Source organism: Equus asinus, chromosome 11 (assembly GCF_041296235.1).
Source record: "Equus asinus isolate D_3611 breed Donkey chromosome 11, EquAss-T2T_v2, whole genome shotgun sequence".
Lineage (NCBI taxonomy): Eukaryota > Metazoa > Chordata > Mammalia > Perissodactyla > Equidae > Equus > Equus asinus.
In genome coordinates this window covers 81,179,644-81,188,135 of record NC_091800.1, presented here as the reverse complement: position 1 = coordinate 81,188,135, position 8,492 = coordinate 81,179,644, and the positions used below count along the sequence as shown (strand labels likewise).

The 8,492-nt window shown below is 43.3% G+C and overlaps 1 long non-coding RNA gene across 1 annotated transcript; it reads left to right on the top strand.

Annotated features, from left to right (window-relative positions):
* Window positions 1–524: 524 nt before the first annotated feature.
* LOC123289871 (uncharacterized) lies at window positions 525–5,782 on the top strand. Its single transcript, XR_011506659.1, has 3 exons — window positions 525–694; window positions 1,138–1,342; window positions 5,028–5,782. It is a non-coding gene; the product is annotated as an uncharacterized lncRNA (long non-coding RNA).
* Window positions 5,783–8,492: the final 2,710 nt, after the last annotated feature.

Genomic DNA, 8,492 nt, shown 5'->3' with positions numbered 1-8,492 from the left:
AGTTCCCCTGTGCGGAACCGGGAACATGGAGTTGTTGATGTTGTTCTAAATTGGATTACATACAAATTCTCTCCCCCTGCAATCTTCAGTGAGATTCCTGGCAGTCGCTGAAGACTCACTGCTTAATTGTTGCCACCAGGGATTTTCTCAGATCACTGCTCTGGGCCCAGGGCCATCACGCCAATTCACCACGCTGAAGAGATGCCTTTGTTGGTGCAAAGGCAACCTCAGGTAATCCACGTTTTGATCCACCTCTGATCTTAAGCACCAAATTAATTCTAGAAGTTGCATAAGGAAAGGTCGACCCTTCTGTTTTCTTTGGGAGCGGCCGCCAGCAGCGTGGTGGGTTGTGGGGGATGGGGCGAGCCAGCTCGGCTTTGTCCCTGCCTTCGCCCCCTCTCTCTGCTTCCGTCACCGGGCAGCTGCGTTTGAGTAGCTGGAGAGTCCTGCTCCCGTGTCACTGGCAAGCGCGTGACTTAGAATAGCCTGAGATTAAAATACTGGACTTCAAATCCCCAGGAGTCAGACAGCCCTGTCGCAGTCAACTGGGAGACAGTACAGCACTTCCCTTCTTGGCGGGTAGACTTATGTGTTTGAGCTACCCTTTAATGGTTTAGAAAAGTTAAACAGAACCACAATTTTGGAGGCCTCCTATGGTTTTCTACCTTCCCTACAATTCGGATATGGTTGATAGGTGAGTGAACCAAGTCAGTGAATGAATAAACGAACCTAATGAAATCAAATGCTTGAGAATACGAACGATGATAAATATGTCATCTAATTTCTATTTGGGGCCAATTAGAACTTCTTAAAGTTTTGGGACTAACTGGAAAGCATTCACACTTTATGGAGAAAATAAATCACTAATTTTTCGATATCTCATGCCACCATGGAGACCACACATTATTTACCCGAGAAGATTTACAATAGCTGTCCTGTAAACCTTTACAGTGCTGCATCCTGCGACTGTGCAAGTCAGGGCTCTCCCTCGACCTGAGTGGGGGCGGTTGAAAGATGGTGGCATCTGCCAAGGCTTTACTAGACACTTGAGGGGAGAACAGGCCTCGTTATCCAGGCACCGCATGCCGTTGGGTCTGGCCACCTTTCTAACTGGCTTGTTTTCCCTTTTTTTGGGAGGTATCACCTGACGAGGGAGGAACGCCCATCACCAGCTGACTGGGTGTTGAATTTAAGGAAGCCTGGAGGTGACCAGAGAAACCTGCGATTGAATTTTCGTATTAATGAAAGTCTGCGTAAATCAAGGCTCACACGGCTCTTACTGAATAAAATATTACACCTGGAGGCAGGAGGACGTGCTGTGTTTGACTATCTTCATTAATCTGTAAGTTTGCTGTGCAAGGCTGTCAAGAAGAGACTTTCCCTTCCGTATTTCTGTTTTCTCAGGTCAAGAAAATGTTCTTTCCTTCGTAAGACCATTCTCTTTTCCCTAATAAACAACTGCCCATTTTTTCAAGGATTTATAAAGCGTCTTAGTCATATTCAGGTTCAAGGCTTGGCTGGGTATAACTGTAGGCGACCGCTGCCCAGCATTCTGCATTTTATTTTATTTTTTTCTGCTTTATCTCCCCAAATCTCCCCTGTACATAGTTGTATATCTTAGTTGTGGGTCCTTCTAGTTGTGGCATGTCGCATTTTATAACGATGATGTTTTACTCAGTGATAGTCAGGTCAGGTACGTTTTAATTATAAAGACCATTGTGGGGTCAGTATAGTAACTGACTGGAACTATAGACATGCTGCCCAGGCTGCTGGCTGTGGTCCCGGGCCAGGCTCTGTCAATGAAGGCACGAAGGCAAGGTCAAAGCTTAAGCCCAGCCTTTAGTGAGGCAGTCATCATGAACTCTGGAAAACTCGATACCTTAAATATTTTGGTATGGTCCAATCAAACAGTGTCCGTGACCTAGTTTGACAGTTATCCAGGAGGTGCAATAAGGTGATTTTTCTTTTAAACTACCTTATCAACCAAGCAGATTCTTCCATGTGGCCATCTGCTCATTTTGCAGCCCTCAGCTGTTCTTGGAGCCGAAAAAAAAAATTCTGCTGTGGAAAAATCAATGTACTTCTCTCACAGAGACTTAGATTTAATATGTCACAGGAATAGATGTCACAGAAATACCTAAATTGATAACACCGATTATAACTCCATTTGATTGAGAGATCTTAGGGTAAATTAAGCATGGCTCAATGTAGGGTTAATCAGATTATTTAGGTTATTGTTTTAATAACGAATTCAGCAATTTTAGAGAGTAGACTAAGGAACCCGTAGCAATTTCACACTGAAAACGATTTCAGACTTCTGTCCTGTAGGAACGTCTTGTTGAGACTATTTTCTTGGTGTTTTTGAAACTGTGCTTCTGTTTGTAGTTTCAAAAAATAAAAACTTTGAATCTGGCTCCCTTTGGGGTTCAGCAAATTATCGCAGTATGTTTTGGTTTGTATTTGAGGTTCTGTTTGGGGCGAGTCCCAGAGTTGGTGCCGCGTTTGTGACCAGGGCCCGATTTCATCAGAGCATGTCCACAGCAGGAAGAGCCAGGTTGGCAGCACACGGCCATGACTCCCCCACCACACCTGCATTCACAGCCACGACTCTGCCTTCGCGCCCAGAGGGGAGAGCTTCTAGAGGCTTCTCTACTGTAGATTGCCAGGGGTGAGCCTAAGGAGAGACAGCGAAAGTGTCAGTTAGCTGTTGAACACAGAGATCTGGGTGCCTGACTTCTCTCCCAACCCCAGCACACCTGCTGCGGGGTGGAATATGGCCCAGCGTGCTTGGGTTTGCTGCTGGAGCCTTGCGGAGGCTCCCGAATCCACCAAGGGCCCCTCAGGCGGCCGCCCAGCACCCAGCCCTCCGTGTCCTCAAAGCCTGCACGTGCTGGGCTCTGTGGCAGGCCATGGAGCCCCATTTTCACATTTGAGGAAAATCCGACTCACAGAGGACTCATGTTTGAAAGTCATAGGACAATAAATGGTGGAGTTCATTCAACTGCCTCTTGGCTCCCAAGCAGGTCTGTTTTCTATCTTGCAGCCACCGTGAACACAGGTAGACAGTAGCAGGTAAATTGTAAACTTCAACATTTTTACAGGCAGAACATCTGTGAGGACCACAGGAGGATAAATTATAAAGATCTCATGCAAATCAAATATTTTAATACAGCAAAACCAGATACCAGCAACCCTTTCTATCTGACCTTAGCTGCATTGTCGGCCAAGCAGTATTTTTGTCAATCATCCATAGAAAACCTGTTATTTTTTTGGAAGCAGTTTCCCTCATCCTTGCCACAGAATGGCTTTTTCTGGATAAAAAATAGACTGTGGAGCCAGGATCTAGTTTTTTGTTCCCCAGAAGTGGGCTGCCCTAGGGCTTGGGAGAGGGGGCAGGAACACATTTACAGCTGTTTCATCAGGGTCCCTTCACCTTGACACTCGGAGTAAGACACTGTTCATCTGGTCGAGTAAACCCTGAAGGTCACCTAGTGGCTTGGTCACAAAATCTATATAGAAAACGAAATTTATATAAATCTCTACTTTTCATTTGCTCCAGATTAATTAAATCAAGCAGGAGACTAGAATATGCTGCCAATGCAGAATATGAATAAAATAAAGAAGCATTTACAAGAGCTGTGATTACTAATTCTAGTATTTGGTAAAACTCAGAGGGGCTGGCCCCGTGGCCGAGCGGTTAAGTTTGCACGCTCCGCTGCAGGTGGCCCAGTGTTTCGTTGGTTCGAATCCTGGGCGCGGACATGGCACCGCTCATCAGACCACGCTGAGGCAGCGTCCCACATGCCACAACTAGAAGGACCCACAATGAAGAATATACAACTATGTACCGGGGGGCTTTGGGGAGAAAAAGAAAAAAAAAAAAAAAAAACAAAAAACAAAACTCAGAGTGTGATTCGCTGTAGAGGTGTTTTTGGTTTTTTTCCTTCCTTTTTCATTTGTCTTTTTAACCGAGGAATGATGTTTTCTATTATATTTTCCCTTTTTTGTGTTTTGTGGCTGGTTTGCCCCACTTACAGTTCTCACTCACCTTCCTGAGCTACGTCTTCACACATCATTACAGGGACCCTTTAAGTGAACAAAATAGTCCCTTTGAACCGTGGAATAGGTGAACGACCTTTTGAAATAAACACACACTCTGGTGCAATGCAGCCAGAAAAACCAAACGAATTGACAGCCAAATAAAAAGTGATCCGTTCAATTTAGGTACACCTGCCAGCTCAAGGCTGCCAGCCGGGAAATTCCTACGCATTTTCCTAAGTGGCTGTTACATAAAATATTGAAGTCGTACGTGTCTGTAAGTAACCATTGCTCTGATATTTAAAGAGCCTTGTTCTTTTATTTTTCCTTCCCGGAATGGAGAATCAAGAGACCAGGGTGTACATACTGAAAACGAGAAACCAAATCAAACAGTGGCTTATTCTTTAAAGTAAACAGAGCAAAGGCTATTGGTGGAGATGTGGCCAAGAGCTGCTCTGTGCAGACAAAGAGGAGATTATGAAGACAAAAATCTCTTGCACTGAAATAGTCATCTTTAATGACGGAACTGCTTTTAATGTTTTTTATTTGCACGGAATGTTAAGGGTAAATGTTGCTGACAAATACTAATGAGAAAATGGGGAAGACTGTTTATAGATTTGGGGGAGCTCTGAAAGTCCCTTCGCCCTTGGCCTGCACGGACCCTGCTTCTCCTTCAAAGCCTCACTGCGACCCCTCCTCTTCAGGAAGCCCCTGGACCACCCCAATCCTTTCCAATCTCCTCTCCTCCGTATTTCTGAAACCCACGAAGTCGTGCTGTCAGTGCAACACTATGTCACTTGGTTTAGCTTTTTCTCTTTAGCCAATAACTGGGGGGGACAAAGGCTGGCCCCATCCAAGGTTCATATTTGAAAAACAACAAAAACCAGAGTGCTTTTGATGAACTCTGTTCTGTTTTGTGTGGCATCCCAGTCTCGCCATCTGCACTGAAAGGAGTGGGGGTGCCTTACCTCTGTCTCTTTCCTCCACAGCCCCCAGCGCCATGCTGAGCGGATCACGAATGACTGATGGACGGGTGGATGTGGAAATGTGTCCGGGTGATTGCACTCTGGCCTTAAAAGTTTATTCAGATATTTGGAACAAGATCACAGACTATCTCCAACAGCTAGTAAAATTCAGTCCTTTAGCCAACTGGTGGAAGGTGAGCAGGCTACCTGTAAAATTGCTCCAGGGTCACCCTGCTGCCAGTTCACAGACAACTGGACCCCTGCTCTGGGTCACTGCTTCCGATGGGGGGCTGCTCTCAGAGGACTGTAAAGTGCTGGGATGGTGGTGGTGTTTGGCTTCTCAAGTCTGACCCTGGTTGGAGCCGTTCTGTGTGCTAACACGTCTGAGCTCTTCGAAAGAGGGTTAGTTCCACACGCTGCGCGATGTTGCAATGGGAGCTGGGTGTTTCCTGACGAGATGGCCGGACCCCAAGTTTCTGGGACGGGTCTCTTATCAAAAGTCCTTAAACAGAATATGGCCAAGGAGCTAAAGCCCCTTTGTTAAGACAGGCATTGCCAACCCACCTGTTCACCTTAAAAGCAAATTCTTACTTTCGATTCCAACAACATTTCTTATAAATGTCACTCAAAGTACTAATTTTCTTCTTCCACAAAAGCAGTAGTCTCTCTCATACTGTTTTTTATGAAGTTCTATTGAGAACTGTGAAATACTCAACTCCTGTTGTGTAGGGGGGACCAGCTGTGAATTCTAAGTGTAAAATTAAACTTTACGGTCAATATAAGCATCGTCTTCCAGCCCTGATGATTAGCACTGTGACACTACATCTCCATTAAATGGTGACCGTGTGAGGATGGCATCATGGTATTAAGAAATAGATTTGGTATAAATAATTATTATCAGTATGTGTGTATATATATATATAGTGTGCATATGTGATAAAAGGCACGTGTGGTCTATATGCATTTATGATGTGTATACTCATGTATATAGACATGTGTACATACACATGTACACACTGCACATATATTTTAGTTCTTTTGGATACGCTATTTCTTCGTCAAATACGTGTTTTTTCATCCCAAGAAAACATTTGTCTCACAAAGATGGACTTGAAATATTTAAGTTGTTGATTTAAAAATAATTATCCTTGAAAAAAGCATGATCTGTGTTCCATTTCACAGTGTCCTTTGATTCCTTCCCATGCCCTAAAGAATTACATTTGAAGAAATTTCATCCTTTCGCCCCTTCCGTAATTTACCATTAACTTGAATCAGGTGCCTGGAACACTTGACGCTGTTTTGCCAAATCAGTAGGAGAATTTCACTGCCTTTTTTTTGAGGGCTTCTTTACCTTGTCTTTTTCCAAAGTTCTTCCGCTCCAGAATCTCTTTTATATTAAGCAATAGAGTCTCTTTATGGGTAATCAATCTAATAAGTGATCTGTTTACCTGGGTTTTGTGTTGCCAGAAGAATTTCTAAATACTCCTTACAAAAAAAGAAAAGTATATTTTGTGGGAAGTAGAACTAGCCCGTAGCTACTTACACTCATGTTCACAATCAGCACGTTGAATTAGGTATTTTGAATTAGATTTTTTGTGTGTCTCTCATTGATTTTATAAAAGGACATTCTTTTTTTTAATTGAGGTAACGTTGGTTTATGCTCTTATATAAGTTTCATATATACAACATTATAATTTGACATCTCTATATACTATAGTGTGTTTGCCACCAAAAGTCTAGCTTCCATCCATCACCATAGAATTGACCCCTTTTACCCACTTTGCTCACCCTCCAATCCTCTTCTTCTCTGGTAACCACCAATCTCTTGTCTGTATCTACGAGTCTGCTTTTGTTTTGTTTGTTCATTTTTTTCCCATTCTATATGTAAGTGAAATCATATCACGTTTGTCTTTCTCCAACTGACTTATTTCACTTAGCATAATACCCTCAAAGTTCATCCATGTTGTCACAAATGGCAGGATTTTTATCTTGTTTATGGCTGAGTAGTATTCCATTGTATATATACAGTCATGTGGCACATGATGACATTTTGGTCAATGATGGACTCCATATACAACAATGGTTTCACAAGATTAGTACCATATGCAGCTAATGACGAATTTCTCAGAGCATGACCCCATTGTTAAGAGATGAATGACTGTGTACCACATCTTCTTGATCCATTCATTCATTGGTAGACACTTAGGTTGTTCCCATATCTTGGTCATTTTAAATAATGGTTCAATGAACGTGGGAATGCATATATCCTTTCAACTTAGTGTTTTCATATTCTTGGATAAATACTCAGAAGTGGAATAGCTGGATCATGTGGTAGATCTGTTTTTAATTTTCTGAGGAATTTCCATGCTGTTTTGCATAGTGGCTGCACGAGTTTACATTCCCACCAAGAGTGTACGAGGCTTCCCTAAAAGGACATTCTTATTTCTCATTTTTGAGTTGTATTCAGTTATAGTTGGCTAGTAGGTATATATTAAACAATACTATGGTTTCTTAGGAAAAAGAGTTTGATCTTTGAAATAAAGCAGATTTTTTCTTATATTAAAATCAAACAACACAAGATCAGAGAAAAAAACTCTGAGTATAACCAAATATCCATTGAGGCTCTTCTACCCCAAAGAAGCTTCTATTCCCACTGTGCCATCAACTCGGTGACAATGCAACCTAATTCAGAATAGGACCATCTCTTCTGGGTCACCTTTGGGGACAGCTTCCTCAGGAGCTTCTGAGGAGATGCAGATGGAGCCCCGGCTGCCTTCTGCAAGCTGGGTCTCTATGTGCACTGATGACTTCACAGCTTCTCCATGAGGAGTGTCCTCGGTGTTTTCTCTGGGACTGCCATGTGGTCATCCCCAGGCTGCCTGGGGCCATCCCCAAGGGTCCAGAATTGTGGAACTTCATCTGATTGTAAGAAGGAAAGAAACATTTTTATGCACCTATGATGCGTAGGCTCTGAACTAGGTGCTTTATATACATGACCCCATTGACTCTTTATTCCAGCTCCAGAACATTCAGCTTTGGCCGATCTTGAGCTTCAGAGCAGTTAAGTAACTTGCCCAGTCACAGAGCTGGTAAGTGGGGAGATGGTAAGGGAATCCAGGTCAGCATTGAGCCTGTTTTGCTGCACCTCTCTTACTGAGCTTCATTGCTCTGTGACAGACGTTCTTGCTTTGTCCTATTCTCACGGCCTCAGAACTGCAGGCTCTTATGGGGTTCCTTATTCATGGCTGCAATTCATCCCCCAGATGCTCGGAGCTCTGTCACCTACCCCAACCCTGCTGAATATGAATCCTTAATGATACTTATATCCTGCCCACCATTCACCCATTCCTTCCTTCTTACAGCCACTCACTCCTCCAAGGTGTCGATTACATTCAAGGCACTGGTTAAGAATTCTCAGTTTCAAAGACACCCTGTACTTCCCTGGAATGCATGACTTCTGATCCAAAAATGACCATAATAATAACAGTA